The sequence below is a fragment of the Artemia franciscana genome, chromosome 6 (assembly GCF_032884065.1).
Source record: "Artemia franciscana chromosome 6, ASM3288406v1, whole genome shotgun sequence".
Lineage (NCBI taxonomy): Eukaryota > Metazoa > Arthropoda > Branchiopoda > Anostraca > Artemiidae > Artemia > Artemia franciscana.
Genome location: NC_088868.1, coordinates 31,443,147 through 31,460,573, shown reverse-complemented (window position 1 = coordinate 31,460,573; position 17,427 = coordinate 31,443,147). Strand labels below are relative to the sequence as shown.

Sequence of the window (17,427 nt, the reverse complement as noted above, 5' to 3'; positions counted from 1 at the left end):
ATCCCTGAGGTAAAAAAAAGAAAAGCCAAATAGAATCACATCCCTGGTCTTTCTTCTCGAAAAAAAGGAAAATTCCAGATGTTGGCAGATAGGAGCTTCAAACCTCTGTCATAGGGTTCTCTAATATGCTGAATCCGTTTTGCATATTCAGAACCACCATAAAAAAGCCGATTCTTTTATTTGGTATCAAACCTTCACTCTTTTAAGAGTTTCAGTTACTCTTAGCCCAACTTGTAAGCTTGTACATAAAATATCTTTTCATGAGTGCGTTGAGAGTTAAGAAGCTTTACATATTAGAAAGGTTTTTGAACTTATGGATATCTACCTTTTAATGTATAAATTAAATTAAAAAAAACAAGTTCTTTTAAATGAAAGTAAGGAGCAACATTAAAACTTAAAACGAACAGAAATTACTCCGTATATGAAAGGGGCTTTTCCTTCTCAAAGCCTCGCTCTTTACGCTAAAGTATGACTCTTTCTCTTAACTATACTTTTTAAAACAGTAAGAAACTTTAGCGTAAAGAGCGGGGCGTTGAGGAGGAAAAGCCCTTTCATATACGGAGTAATTTCTGCTCGTTTTAAGTTTTAATCTCGCTCCTTACTTACATTTAAAAAAAAACTCTTTTTTTTAATTTAATTTATGGACGTTTTTGAATTAATGCATGTTTTGATCTTGGCTCTCCGCACATAAATAATTAAAACGAAATTTGCATATTAATTAATTGAAATTAATCGGAAGATTTTGAGAAAAAAGGAGCGAGGGAGGAGGCCTGGATGCCCTCCAATTTTTGATTTCTTAAAAAGGCAACTAGAACTTTAAATTTTTTTACCAACGTTTTCATTGGTAAAAAATATACGTAACTTACGAATTAAGTTACGTAACGAACTTTTATATTCGTATATTTTTATTGTGTGTACGAGAGGGTTCACCCCTCGTCGATACCTCGCTCTTTACAGTAAAGCTTAAATTTTGTCCCAATTCCTTAAGGATGACCTCTGAATCACGAGGGCCATAGAATAAATAGTTGAAATACTTCAGAGCAAAGAGCGAGATATTTAGGAAGAGATGAACCCCCCATATGCCTAATAATCTCGGTTCGTTTTAAGTTTTAATGCTGGTCCTTACTTTCAGTGGAAAAAACTTATTCATATTTATTTTTTCATTGTTTTTTTTTTTTGTAAATAGTGCTAGAAAATCCTGCGCCCTTTTCATGGAATTTCTCTTCTCCCATGACACATTCCTCCAAGGGAAGATCATCCTATCTCAAAATTTTGATCCGTTCACTCTGGGAAAAAATGACCGTGGGAGAGGGCCTAGGTGCCCTCCGATTTTTTGGTCACTTAAATAGGGAACTAGAACTTTAAATTTCCGTTAGAACGAGCCCTCCCGCGACATTCTAGGACCACTTGGTCGATACAATTACCCCTGGGGGAAAAAACAAACAAACAAATAAGTCCCCCCGAAACAAACAAGTCCTCCCCCGAGGACTGTGGGGGAGTAAGTCAGCCCCAAAGACGTGGTTATTACGTTTTTCGACTATGCCGAAAAAAATGGCTATCTCAAAATTTTGATCCGTTCACTCTGGGAAAAAATGACCGTGGGAGAGGGCCTATGTGCCCTCCGATTTTTTGGTCACTTCAATAGGGCACTAGAACTTTTAATTTCCGTTAGAATGAGCCCTCCCGCGACATTCTAGGACCAAGGTCTTCTGGCAAAAAAAATACTAAGTTCCACATTTTTGTAGATAGGAACTTGAAACTACTACAATGGGGTTCTCTAATACGCTAAATGCGACGGTGTGATTTTCGTTAATATCTTATAGTTTTTAGGAGGTGTTTCTCCCTAGCTTCCAAAACAAGGCAAATTTTCTCAGGCTCGTAGCTTTTGATGAGTAAAACTAAATTTAATGAAACTTATATATTTAAAATCAGCATAAAAATCTGATTCTTTTGATGTATCAGTTAGTATCAAAATTCCGTTTTTTGGAGTTTCGTCTACTATTGAGCCGGGTCGCTCCTTACGTTTCCACAAACTGTTTGATTTCAATTCGATTTTTCTTTAACTCAAGCTTTTATAGTTTTTTTTTATTTAATTTTTTTTTAGTCCAAAGAACTTTCGAAAGATTCTTTTAATGTCTATATTGGATCAAATCTTACCTTTTTCAAAGATTTTTTAATTTTGTATGCTTATTTGACGGGACCACTGTGAAAAGCTGATTCTTTCATTTATGCATCATTACCAAATTCCTTTTTTAGGCTTCAGTGACTATTATAATGGGTCACTCTTTATGTATAGAGCTGTTTTACCTTTAAAAGAAATACCGTGCCATAGTAACAGAGGAAAGTATGAGAATATATAAAAAAAAACTAAAATTTCTTTAATTTAATTCTATAAATCGATTAATATTATAAAGATAGATACAAATTTGACTTACTAATAGACTCAGAAATAAAATCTGGTTGGGATGGATTCTACACAATTATAATCCATAAATAATTAACACTAACAACAAAAAAAAAAAAAACAACAATAATCATTATCATCATTTTCATTCATCAAATGATTTGTGGCATCATACATCATTTCAATTGTTTCAATGTTTTCTTCAATTCTTCTGACCTTTTTTGAAAATGTTCTATTTGAGGTTGCTCTTTTTGCTGAATTATCCTGATTCTGAGGCTGAGCTGAAATCGGCGATGACGCTTCTAAGTTTTTAGAGGTTGGACCACCTCTCAGTCTTAATCCAGAGAGTAAGAGATTGCTTGCCCTTTCCAGAAGAGGTTGAGGGAATGGTTGAGAAATGGAAAGAGGTACGAGGGTCTCGATCGAAAAGATAACCGAAAATGGTTCTTGTGCAAGAGGTGAGTCGTCTTGTATCAATCTAGCGACATACTCTACCATGTCAAGCGCAGGCTTTTTAGCTTCTGGCATTTCACTCAGACTCAATAGTAGCATCTGGAACAATGATATTTTCTCCACTTTCAGTTCCTGTGAAACAGTTGACCATTTGTCTTTAGAGAACTGAGTTAACTCACTCCATGTTTTAAAAAAAACAGTCTTGAACATGGTTCTGAAAAGCTAAACCTTAAATGACAGAAAAAGGAAAAAAAAAACAAAGTTACTCCCCAGATACCTTATCTAATCAGAACTCACTGAGTAATTATAAGCCAATAGCAATAATAACTCCATATTCGTCATACATAGAAAAATTCTTGTTTGATAAGTATTTTCTCTGAAAAATAAACACTCATAATAAAGAATAAAAGGAACTTGCCTAAGTGGAAAGTGTCGCTAGTGTCAACAAAAGCCACAAACGCCATCTACCCTGTGTCAACACTTAGCATTTTTTAAGCTTTAAAATCCTTTTTCTGTCAGGAACTGAGATCATACACTTATTGCTACACTAATTTTACCAAAAACACAAATCAAATTAATCATTCTCATTATTACACTGTAAAATGCCAAGTCTTGCCAGATACTAGATGGTGTTGAGGTTTATTTTTGTTTACATTAGCGCCAGTTCCCAATCTTGTACTCTTCGGCTCAGTTCAAATATGCCTGTTCCTACCCATACTCTTTGACTCATACTTTTGAGATGATAGTAAAATGTTTATTTATTTAATAATTAAAGCATAATTCCTACACCACATATATACGAATCACTATAATAGGAATTTCATATTCCATTATGTCTATAATACTTGTCACTGACATCAAAATTAAGTTATATGAGATGTAGGCAGCTAAACGATTTCGATTTAGTTTCGAAAGTTATCTGACTACACCACTTCCCAAAATTACATTTATCCCATTGGTATGCCATGCATAGGTGGGGTAGCATAGTAGCAATCCTACTTGGCAGCTTTCATGGCCTAGTAAAATTTGTTGGCAGATTTTGTCTAAAAACACCAGTACTTCCACTATCCCCGAATTTTCGGTGATTTCCTTGAAAATCTGTCGGTACTTCCTTGTTAGTTAGTAGACACTCAAGAATTGAACTTAGGTTGATCCTAATGGAATATACCAATTTATTATGAAAATATAATTGTTTAGTAACAAAATTATGGAAACTACAACAAATAATTAACAAATGCGGCCTAGACCACATTAAATTAAATACGTAACCTATACTTACCCAACATAACCTAACCAAAATACCAACTAAATATTTAATTAAAATATGGCTACAATGTTGTTTCCCACCGAGCCGAAGCTAATTGTCTGGTATAAAGATCATGAAAACCTGTTATTGTTACACGTTTGCGATAGAAATTCTTAAGTGTGTACTAACTAACAAGAAAGTACCAATCTGTCTTCTCAAAAAAAATCGGTTCCCCACAAACCTCCTTTCGTTGAGGGTTGCCACCCCAAGTGATTTATCACTACTGACAACCCACCCCTAGTAAGTATCACTATCACTTAACTTAAGAAAAAAGTTTTCACTACTTTTCAAAGTTCTTGTCTCAATTATTTACTACAAATCCAAAATCAGTCAAAGATAGTGTTAGGCGATAATTAGATTAAACAATATATCGATATGTTCACTTTCGATATTCGACGATCGATATATCAATTTCGATATTCCTGATCAGGTTTTTACTTAGATCAAATCTTAGTTTTACCTTTTGCCCAAGTTCAATTACAAAATAAAGGGCAATTAAAGACCATTTTGCACAATTTTGTCCAGACTTTGAATAATATAAAAACAAACTTCAATTATTCAATTACATAAACAAATGCCACAAAAAACATAGTTGAAATTAGTCAGGCTCAGGATGAAGAAAAAATACTTCTAAGCAACATGTCAAAGCTTTTTTTCACCTGATAATTGATTCTGCCTTTCAGTGCTTAAATTAAAAAAAAACACAGGTTCTCATCTGAAAGTAAGGAGCAACACAAAAACTTATAACGAACAGAAACTACCGTATATGAGGGGAACACCCCCTCCTCAATACCTCGCTCTTCACGCTAATTTTTTTAGTATTGAAAAAAAATTCTTATTTAATTAAACGACCTTGTGTTTCAGAAGATGCCCTTAAAGATTTGGGACAAATTATCCCCTCAGACAGGATAATTTCTGTCATAATTTTGTCTTTTAGGTCATAATTTTGCTCCTTACTATCAGCTGAAAAACTTTTTTTTTATTTGGTTTCTAATCGTTTTCCAAATAATACCGGGAAACCTGCCTCCCCTCTCCGTGGAAAATTCCTCTCACGAAAATTCCTCCTTGAACAGTTCATTCCGCACAAAATCCCCCGGGCAACTCCATCCCTGCTGAAAATTCCATCTGGGAAACTCTTTGCGGACATTTCCGCCTGGAAAATTCTCTTCAGCCTACTTTCATTTGAAAAAAGATTTGTTTTTCATTCGATTTTTAATTGTTTTAAATCGTGCCATAAATCCACCGTCCGTGGAAAATATTTCCTAGAAATTCTCTCTTCCCATTGGAAAGTTTCGCCGGTAGAAAAACCCCCATTAAGAATTTCTCCCGAGAAAAATACTCCCCAGGGAAAAGTCCCCTAGACAATTTCAACCCCTTTGAAAAATTTTCCAGAGTAATTTCCCTGGAACTTTTCCACATGTAAAATTGAATTGGCAAAGACAAAGTAAGTTAAATAAAAAGAACTTCGTGTAGGAATTTCAGCAAATTCCCCAAGTTAAAATTTCCCCTGGACCCCCCCCCCTCCACCAAAAATTCCCCCATCCCAAAAAACGTCCGTTTACTTCCCAATAATAAACACTACATGTAAACAATAGGCAAACTTCAAAACTCACAGCCCTTTCCATAGGGGCTTTGGGGGTCTTGTCATCCCCAGAGGTAGGGTCATTTGACCTTTCAACAATGCTAATCAAAACACTATCTCAAATTTTGAATCGGATGACTTTGGGAAAAAGCGAGTGTTGGAGGGGGAGGGCGAAAATTGCCCTCAAATCTCTAGGTCACTTAAAAAAACCTGTAGAACTTTTAATGTCTGTTTGAACCAGCCCTCTACCAATCTTCTAGGACCGTGGTTCGATAAGATCAACCTTGCAAAAAAAACTCGGTTTAATATAAGAGAACTATGGTTTTTTGATATTCCGAATCTGATGTAATGGTTTTCATGAAGATTCATTTAATTATTCGAGGTGTTTCGCATCCCCCCCTCTCTCGAAAACCACACAAAATTCCTGAGGTTTGTTGCTTTTGATGTGTCTATTGTTATCAAAATTCCGTTTTTTAGAGTTTCACTTACTGTTGGGCCGAGTCACTTCTTACGTTCAGTTTGTTACCACGAAATGTTTGATTAACTGATCAGCTCTGGAAAACACTCTCAGAAGGGAGACTGGTGGCGGGCATGGACGTTAATTTCATGACAACCTCGTATAGGTATTTCAGAGACCCATATTATGAGACTTCAACGACTTGAGTGAATAAATTTTCCTTTGAAGTAAAGACTCCTTATTGAAAATCTTCATAGCCGTGAGAAACCTGGCTGCTTGCAAAGCAGCCAGCTTCCTTCCGGAAGCTGCTTCGGAAGCAGCCAGATTTCTTCCGGAAGCTGCTTCCTTTCGGAAGCAGCTGCTTCCTAAGCCTTGCATTGACTTCTGGAAATTCGAGACCAAAAAGAGTTGCTTCAATATTAGCTCACAAGGCGGATTATTCCGCAACAGAATAGTTAACTAAGCTTCAATTTTCATAATTTGTCCTCAGTTGCTTTGATGTTCACATTGAAGTAACTCTAATAGCTTCTTTTCCCTACGTGGATCAGTAGCATTATTATTGGTGGTGGTTTTATTTGTTTTTAGTTTTTTTTTTTTTTTTTTTTTTTTTTTTATCTTGTGCTGAGGACGCCTAGTTTGGATACAGGCGAAATATCCCCGTTATTTTAGTCTTTCCTCTCTACTGGCCGCAGTCTCATCTGAGGTTTTTTTGTGGAGTTTTATCTCTCATTGTTGTTTATTGTCATGTCTGGCCAGTTTGGCTGAAGAACTTTCATTCAAAAAATAAAAACATCAACAATTTGTTTGGATGCATTTTTTTACTTTTGTACAAGTTGGACAGTTCAAGGGGGGAAGGGTCATACCTGGTAACCCCCCAATCCTCCCAGGATATAGCCTTGTCCTCCAACGATTTTCTAGACTTTTACTACACATTCGATATCCTTTTTTCAAAGTTTCAAGTAACTGATTGGAAATTAAATCTAGATTTCAGAGTAGCATAAGCTAAGCAAGCCAAAAGGACTAATTGCTTGAACTATGAAATTTCTATCTTTTTAACTTTGGAAACTAATTCAATGTCTTTCTACTATGTGCCACCAAGTTCACCTGTTTGCAAGAACTAATCCCACTAATTCCCCTTGTTTACAACGATAATGCACTGAGGATAATTTTCTTAATTGAATTTTAAGAAAAATCAAAAAGGCTAGATCACTTCAATGAGAAAGAAAGATCTTTCTCATAGAAGGGCCAATTGAAGGGCCTTAATATGCAACAATTTGTTTTAAGTATGTTTTGCAAAATTTTAATGTAGTGATTTTCAAGAGTATTAGACCCTTAAGTTCGGGACAATAAAGAATGCTATTGCAGAGATCTCAAACCCCTATCTATCAAATTATTATTATTATTTTTTTTTTTTAAGGATGGTCTTTGACGCGAAGATAGCGGGAGATTTTGGGAGGTAGCAAATTCAAACATAGTTTAAAGATTCTAGTGCTCTTTATGAACAAGAGCTAAGAGCTCATATGGCACTTCTAACAAAGCAAGAAGAGCTAAGAGCCAAGAGCTCATATGGTATGAGCTCTAACAAAATTCTAAGAATCAATAGATTGATTTAAAAGGAAAATCAAAGGCTTAATGCCGGTCAGGATTTAAAATAAGAGCTCTGAGTCACGATGTCCTTCTAAATATCAAAATTCATTAAGATCCGACCACCTACTCGCAAGTTATAAATACCTCATTTTTTCTAATTTTCCCTCTCCCTTTAGCCCCCCAGATGGTCGAATCTGGAAAAACGACTTTATCAAGTCAATTTGTACAGCTCCCTGACAGACACGACTAGCAATTTTCATCTTCCTAGCACGTCCAGAAGCACCAAACTCGCCAAATCACTGAACCTCTCCCCCCAACTTCTCCAAAGAGAGCGAATCCAGTACGGTTATGTCAATCACGGATCAAGGACATTTGCTTATTCTATCCACCAAGCTTCATCCCGATTCCTCCACTCCGAGCGTTTTCCTAGATTTCCCCCTCCAACTCCCCCAGTGTCAACAGATCTGGTCAAGGTTTGAAATAAGAGCTCTGAGACATGAATTCGTTCTAAATATAAAATTTCATTAAGATCCGGTCACCTGTTCTTAAGTTAAAAATACCTCATTTTTTCTAATTTTTCCAAATTACCACCCCCCAGCACCTCTAAAGAGAACGGATCCGTTCCAATTATGTTAATCATGTATCTAGAACTTGTGCTTATTCTTCCCATCAAGTTTCATCCTGATCTCTCTACTCTCAGCGTTTTCCAAGATTTCTGTTTCCCTCCTCCAACCCCCTATGTCCCTGGATCCAATTCGAGTCGAAAATGGAGCATCTGAGACATAAGATCCTTCTCTATATATATAGTTTCGTTAAGATCCGATCACCTATTTGTAAGATAAAAATACCCCAATTTTCACGTTTTCCAAGAATTCCAGTTTCCCCCTCCAACTCCCTCCAATGACACAAGATCTGGTCGGAATTTAAAATTAGAGCTTTAAAGCACAAGAGCCTTCAAAATGTCAAATTTCATTAAGATCTGGTCACCCGTTCATAAGTTACAAATACCTTATTTTTCCGAATTACCCCCCCCCCACTCCACCAAAGAGAGCAGATGCAGTCCGGTTATGTCAGTCACGTATCTTAGACGGGTTTTTATTCTTTCCATCCAGTTTGATCCTGATCTCTCTGCTTTAGGTCCTGGAAGATTTCTGCCTCCCCCCCCCAATGACGCTGGATCCGGTTGAGATATAAAATAAGAGATCTGAGTTAAGAGGTCCTTCTAAATATGAAGTTTCATGAAGATCCTATTACTCCTTCGTAAGTTAAAAATATGTCATTTTTACCAATTTTTCAGAATTAAAACTCCGCCCCCCCCCCCCCATAGAGAGGATCCGTTCCAATTATGTCAATCACGTATCTAAGACTTCTGCTTATTTTTCCCACCAAGTTTCATCCCGATCCCTCCAATCTAAGCATTGTCCATGATTTTAGGCCCCCCCCCCTCCCAACTCCCCCCAATGTCACCAAATCCGGTCGGGATTTAAAATAAGGGCTCTGAGACACGATATCCTTCTAAATATCAAATTTAATTGAGATCCGATCACCCATTTGTAAGTTAAAAATACCTCATTTTTTCTAATAACCCAGAAATAACCCCCCCCCAACTACCCCAAAGAGAGCGGATCCGTTCCGTTTACGTCAATCATGTATCTAGGACTTGTGTTTATTTTCCCCACCAAGTTTCATCCCGATCCCTCCACTGTAAGTGTTTTCCAAGTTTTAGATTTTCCCTCCCAAATCCCCCCCAATGTCACCAGATCCGGCCTGGATTTAAAAAAAGAGGTTTGAAAATAAGATATCCTTCTAAATATCAAATTTTATTGAGATCCAATCACCCATTCGTAAATTAAAAAATACCTCTTTTTTTTCTCATTTTTCAGAATTAACCCCCACCCCCAACTACCCCAAAGAGAGCGGGTTCGTTCCGGTTATGTCAATCATGTATCTAGAACTTTTTTTTTTTCACCATGTTTCATCCCAATCCCTCCAATCTAAGCGTTTTTCAATATTTTAGGTTCCCCCCTCCCAACACCCCCCCCCACAATGTCACCAGATTCGGTCGGGATTTAAAATAACAGCCCTGATACACGATATCCTTCCAAACATCAAATTTCACTAAGATCTGATGAACTGTTTGTAAGTTAAAAATACTTCATTTTTTCTATTTTTCCAAATTAATGGGCCTCCCAATCTCCCCCAGATAGTCAAATCACGAAAAAGACTGTTTCTAATTTAATCTGGTCTGGTCCCTGATACGCCTGCCAAATTTCATCGTCCTAGCTTACCTGGAAGTGCCTAAAGTAGCAAAACCAGGACCAACAGACCGACAGACTGACAGAATTTGGGATTGCTTTATGTCACTTGGTTAATACCAAGTGCCATACAAACAGGAGAGTTTTTGCTGCATCAAAATGACGTTTTCTGCCATTTTATGGCACATGATATTATTGGCTTAAAGATTGCCAAAACACCATAGAGGAAATTACGTAATCGCCAATTTATTTTGGATTACCATAAGCCTGTAAAACGTTACTTTCTGATTTGGACCAAGTCCACTCCATAGCTGTAAGCCTGTCTAGGGTGCCAGAAAAATCTTGAGGGAAAAGGGGGGGGGCAGGCCCCCTTGATCTGCCAGTAAAAATGTTTCTATGAAAAACTACTTAGTGAAAAAAATTGCCATTTTTAGCTCATCCAGGAATAGTAATTATTATTTCAGTGGTTAAACTCCCAATCAGGTATCAGAAAGGTTCAAAGCTGCCAGTAGCAGAGCTCAGCAGGATTCCAAAAACTTTAGCAGCAAAACATGTGTTTGACAGGTTTTCTTTGAGAAAAAAAATAATTTTCTATATGTATAAATAGTATTTTTTTACACAAAATCTGCCAATAAAATTCGCCAGGCCATTGCTACTGCCAAGTAGTATAGCTACTATGCTACCCCACTTTTGCATGGCAGCTCTCTATAAGGAAACATGGAAAAAAAAAATTTCATACAATTTAACTAGGAAGAAGGACAATACATCCCTTGATGCTTTCTTTTTTATGGTTTTTACAAATATAACAATTGCTTATGGGACAAATTCTTTTTTGAACCCTATAAGGAGCTTAAAAAATTCCCATATTAACCAAAAATTTTTAAAAAGGGTTTCTAAAAAAAACATCAAGTGAAAAAAGATTGCCATTTGCAGCTGATTGAGGAAATGGTAATTATTATTTCATTTAATCTGAACAGTAAATTTTATTATGAAACCAAATCAGCAGGAATTTTTATAACAGTCTGAAAACCCTCAAAATCTTCATCACAGCAAAACAAAAGTACATCATTGGAATCAATATTGTTGAAAACCCTCAGCAGGAAACTTAGAGCCCTCACCTTGAATATCAAGGGAAATTCCATTTTTGCACACACACCACTAATCTCTTTTTGACATCAGTTTTGCTGTAACTTCATTTTCAACAGGTTTCAGATTCTTCTTAAAAATTAAATAAAAAAACTAGTTTTTTTAACTGAAAGTAAGGAGCAACATTAAAACTTAAAACGAACAGAAATTACTCCGTATATGAGATGGGTTGTCCCCTCCTCAACGCCTCACTCTTTATGCTAAAGCTTTTAATTGTTTTAAAAAGTAGAATTGTGGCAAAGAGTCAAACTTTAGCGTAAAAAGCGAGGGATTGCAGAGAGGGGACAACCCATTTCATATATGGAGTAATTTCTGTTCGTTTTAAGTTTTAATGCTGCTCCTTACTTTCAGTTTAAAAAAAACTAGTTTTTTATTTAATTTCTGAACGTTTTTGAATTAATGCATGTTTGATTTTGGCTCTTGGCACATAAATTATTGAAATGAAATTTGTATATTAATTTTTTTTGGCTAAATGGCTTTCTCTTAGTTTTGATCAGACGATTTTGAGAAATAAGGGGTGGGGAAGGAGGCCTAGCTGCCCTCCAATTTTCCAGTTACTTAAAAAGGCTACTTGATCTTTTAATTTTTAATGAACGTTTTTATTAGTAAAAAATATGCGTAACTTAAGAATTAACTTACGTAACAAACATTTATATTCTTATATTTTTATTATGTGTACGAGGGGGTTTGTACCCTCGTTAATACCTCGCTCTTTACACTAAATCGTAAGTTTTGTCCCAATTCTTTAAGACTGACCCCTGAATCAAAAAGGCCGTAGAATAAATAGTTGAAATTACAAAAAATACTTTAGCATAAAGAGCAAGGTGTTTATCTCCTCCTAAATACCTCGCTCTTTATGCTAATGTATTTTTAGAACCCCTCATATGCGTAATAATCTCTGTTCGTTTTAAATTTCAATGCTATTCCTTACTTTCAATTGAAAAAACGTTTTCATGTTTATTTTTTCATTGTTTTTTTTATAGTAATGCTAGAAAATCCTGTGCCCTTTTCATTGAATTTTTCTTCCTCCATGACATATACCTCCAAGGAAAGATCCTCCCACATAGCCCCCTCCCATCAACCCCACCATCCAAACCAAAAAATCCCCCTGAAAACGTCTGTACACTTCTCATTAACCATTACTATATGTAAACACTGGTCAAAGTTTGTAACTTGCAGCCCCTCCCCCAGGGATTGTGGGGGAGTAAGTCATTCCCAAAGACATAGTTATTATGGTTTTCGACTATGCAGAACAAAATGGCTATCTCAAAATTTTAATCCGTTGACTTTTGGAAAAAAATGAGCGTGGGAGGGGGCCTAGGTGCCCTCCAATTTTTTTGATCACTTAAAAAGGGCACTAGAACTTTTCATTTCCATAAGAATGAGCCCTCTTGTGACACTCTAGGACTACTTGGTCGATACAATGACCCCTGGAAAAAAAAAAAAAAAAAACAAACACGCACCGGTGATTTGTCTTCTGGCAAAAAATATGAAATTCCACATTTTTTTAGATAGGAGCTTGAGATTTTTGCTATAGGGTTCTCTGATATGCCAAATGTGATGGTGTTATATGTAAGGAATTATGTAATGCAGGGAATTATTGTAATGGAATTATTATTTTAATGGAATTATTATGTAAGGAATTATTATGTAATGCAGGGAATTATGTAAGGCAGGCTGCCCAGGATGAATATTAAATATCTAACCTAATCACCTCTATATATGAAATATTTAATCAAAATATGCCTGATATGATACTTTATCTTGATCAGGCAAAGTTGATTATTTCTGAGTGGACTCAGAAAACCAGTTTCATTACAGATCAAGAACAAAGCATGGTCACTATAACATATAAGTACCCCTTTTTATGCTCTTTCTAAACATAATAATGGCTTTACTGAAAAATTCGATTTTAAGTCCTTTACAAACCCTCAAATTATACCTTTTTCTCTTATTTTAGATACAGTGTGTGCCTCTGTTAGCATCAATCAAGTTAAAACTGGTTTAACCATAAATTGAATTGACAGTGAAAAAATTGAAAATACATGGGAAATAGAGTATATCCTTAAATCACAGCTTGAATTAAGCAATATTTAATAGGCTATATATTTGGAAACAGCATAAAAAATGCACCAAGTTGTATGTTCACCTTATTCAAAGGTCATTTATGAAAGCTGCTTAATATTTAGGCCTACCTTTTGAAGACATACTTTCAGAGGCGCCATTTGTGGGGGTCAGGGGCAGGCAAATGCCCACCCCAGATTTTCTAGGGGGACCCAAGCTTCCACCACAAAGGGCCCTTTGCCAGCCATATTAATCCTTTATGTCCAACATAATCCATTATGTCCAATTGATTTGAAATTACTGCATGCCTATTAACCAAAGAGCATAATTACCTGATGACCCTTGGGGTAATTATGCTATTTTCTATTAATCATTGTAAACTTTGAAAGTAGGTTAGATACATAATAAAAGTCTCAAGTTCTGTCAAATGCCCATTTCCTAGATGGATGATTATAATAATATTATAAATTCTGTTGATGCTTATTTCCTGGTTTTAGTGAATATAAGCCACTGTTTTAGATTACTTGAGGCAGTTCTTATTCTGTTTCTGTCCTCGTTTTATGTACATTAACTGTATCACATGTGTAAATAAACATTTTTATGCTCAACACATAAACCTTATGAAAGTTAGAGATGCTTGACATCCTCTACCAGTCAAACCCCAGATTGTAGGCCAATGCTACCATAAGACTCTAAAGACAAGAGCACAGAGAGAAGTAGAAGACTTTACATCATTAAGCCTATTAACTTTTTAGTTAGCTAAATATAAAGGTATTAATAGCCATTAGCATTAGAACTCAAAAGATCAACAAGCATCTGAAACACTTTGTGACAACTTTGATGCTAGGAAAGAACTTCATCCAATCTGGAAATCCAACAACTACTTTGGTGGATGAAATGAAGTGAGAGTATTCCAAGACTTTCAACCATCTACAAGCCAAATTTGACAGAAGGTTTACAGATAACTTGCCAGTGATGAGCACACTTGAAGCCTTGGATCCAAGCTCAACCAAGTTTATGGACACAGAGTTGCTCAAGCATTTCTCTGCTCTTTATGGCAAGCTGGATATCAACAACATTGTTCTCAAATCTCAAGCTGGTATTGCCAAGTGTTTCTTGCTTGATGAGGAGAAAAAGCCAGAAAACTTCCTAGACATTGTCAACCATCTTTAGGCATTACCAGTGGCTTACTCAGAAGTAGTTAAAGTACTTTGTATTGCTGCCACACTTCCTGTGACAACAGCAAGGAATAAGCATTTGTTTTCTAGCCTAGAAATAGTGAAAAACTAACTGCAGTCTACAAAAGGAGACAATTGTCTCAGTCACCTCCTGCATTTTTCTTATACAACACAAAGTGAGTCAAAGGGGGGGGGGCCAAGATGGAGTTCATGCCCACCCCAAGATTTGGTCCAAATGGCGCCTCTGTATACTTTAGTCTGTACATCCATCCCAGAAAGTTTTATTTTCCTAATCTAACCACTTTGCAAGATAGCAAAAAGTAGCTCATCTAGAAATTAACCAAATCAGCTACAAATGGTATCTTTTTCTCATTAGACAGCTGTTTTTCAAGACAGTCTTTAAACTTTTGGTTACTATAAACTGTTTTGCCTTTTGGGTCCCAATTAAGGGCTAAAAATGGAAGTCCCCTTAGAATCAATAATTCAATTAGGCTTACCATGATATTAGGCCAATTAATTAGGCAAAGGCATCATGCTATATTCACTTCCAGGGTAGCTAGATTAGCCTATGTTGAAGCTATCTGAGTTCAGATGAAACTTTCAGTAATAAATCCAGGGCCAAAAACACACTCTGGGATTGTATTGCAAAGCTTATATGTAGACCCTCTTTTTGTATTTAATCTAGGTACCCAACTTTGTTGGGGGTTCCTAATTTTGTTCAGGTTAGGGCATGTTCTGCAAATGAAGGATGACAGATTGCCAAAGATCCTCCTTTTTAGCTATCCATCTAGGGCTAAATGAAAAGCAGCTCTTCCTTGGTTGGGGTGGACTGATGTTGTAGGAAGGATTTACAAGAAATGGGAATTTCCAGAAAGGGTGTAAAGAGAAACAAATTGGATAGATTGGGAGAGAGGGGGCAAGCATAGCTGTGATGGCCTCAAGTAGGTTAGAAATTTGGTGAGTTGTTACCAGCTGCTAGTAGCCTAGTAGTAACTAGGGATCAGTTGAAATTAAAAATTTAGGGAATGTATTTTTGGATCTTTGAAACCTCATAAATTGGGATTGAGCAAAGCTGTGAAGCTGAAACAGTTTTGCAGTACTTCATTTAAGCAAAAGATATATTTTGTAAGGCTTTATTTTTATAAATCAAAAATTTTTAATGGTCATCAAAGGTCAGGACCCCCCAGAGGATGAAAAAAGAGTAGGTATTTATCTCAAATACCTTCCTGGGACACATACAAGTTTGTAGACCCATCCTTGAAAGTTTAGTTTCCTAAAATAACCCCTTTCCAAGACAGCCTAGCAAAAAGTAGCTAAAGTAGAATTTTACCAAATAGTGTCGTTAATAAATAATGTTGTCATTATCACATCAACAGCCTAATATAGTTTTGCAAACCTAGACAAGATTGCGAAGAAATCCAATGGAACTTTTCAATATGAGATAAAGCTTGGCCTGTTATGTTTAGCAGCCTAGGTTACAGACTCAGTCCTTTTTTGCAAGCTTTTTATTTTCCTTACCTAATTAAGTTTACAAGAAAAGCCTTTAGTACCAATCCACTTTTCCCAGTAAGAATCTTCTATTACTTCTTGAAAAGTTTAGAACCGTTCTGGGTTTCGCAATCCTCTTTGCTGTAAGGTAACATTTAGGTAATAAAATATTCCCTGAAATTTCTGTTGAGCAATCGTCATTCCTTGTTTTTTTAGCATATTTTTAAGAAAATACATTTTTCAAAGTTTAACAAAAGTTTTCAAAGGTTCTTCTCTGCAACTTGGGTTAACCTTTTAATCCCTGACATGGACCTTGTGGCTGAAATCATATACTATGAGTTTGTATATATATACCATGTTACTATTTTGGGGAGTAAACTCCCCTAGCGTTCTAGAGAAACTATTATAAAGTTTTAATTTAAAAAGCTAATCAGGGATGGACACACGTAACGTTGTTTGGCACCGATTCGCCGAACTGATACCGAATTACGAAGAAAATGAGCTTACCATTTGTGGCGGAACGGTGCTAAGAATTTTATGGACCAAACCAAGCGTGTAAGAACTATGCGGCAAACGTGGCGTTCCGGGGTGTACACCAGGTGACAAGAGGTCAGCCCCCCCGAGCATCACAAAGTGCGCTACTTCCTTGAGCACCATGCGATTGATCCAAGAGCGTCTAGGCAGGGCCTTATCCAGAACGCTGTCACAAGACAAGCTTAAATTTCTGTAACAGCCCGAACATCGAAGTAGATTCTTGTTAATACGTAATAATAGATTTAACACCGAAGTAGATTCGCTTTTTAACTCAATCAGTTTTAATTGATACCTGAATTGAATAGGGACTTAACTCGTTAGTAACACATTTCTAGGTATCTTGTATCTTGCAGCGGATACAGGCGTTTCCACATCACCCGGCATCCGACCAAAGCTTCTGAATGAAGGTCTCCCATGATTGCCGGTCATAGGCCAATTCTTCGCGAACTTTAGCCATTGCTTGTCCCATTTCGAGACCGAATTTACGGAGACTTCCAGTGGGCACTAGAACTTGGCTAATGAGCGACCATGAATTGCTTTCCTTTTTTCTACGCCATGTTGTTAAGAGTTCAACGAGAAGTATCTGTTTAATGAGGCGTTCGTTGGGGCGATGCAAAACGTGTCCAAGCCAGCGGAGCCGACAGAGCTTGATGACGCTCAATAATTTGTCGATGTTGATGGAATGTTGGGCGGATACTGTCGTTTGAAGTATGAAAGTAAAAAATGAAGCGTACAATTGAACGCAGGCAACGGTGGTTAATAAACTCAACACCACACCCATGAGCTGCTTTGATGGGCCACGATACAACACCATAGACTAGGACAACCATTACAGAATTAAGTAGGACTGCGCTCTCGGAAAAACATATTTGCCGTAAAATATGTCGTAGCATAGAATATATTGATCCTGAGAAAGGCTTATGCCAGCTTTGCCTCTCACTCAGACTATCTGTCTTGGCTTTTCTCCAATTAG

The 17,427-nt window shown here is 36.6% G+C and overlaps 1 long non-coding RNA gene across 1 annotated transcript; it reads right to left on the bottom strand.

The window, feature by feature from the left end:
• Positions 1–2,357: 2,357 nt before the first annotated feature.
• LOC136028314 (uncharacterized) lies at positions 2,358–16,178 on the bottom strand. The gene is made up of 2 exons (XR_010617808.1): positions 15,951–16,178; positions 2,358–4,011 (listed from the first exon to the last, which is right to left on the bottom strand). It is a non-coding gene; the product is annotated as an uncharacterized LOC136028314 (long non-coding RNA).
• Positions 16,179–17,427: the final 1,249 nt, after the last annotated feature.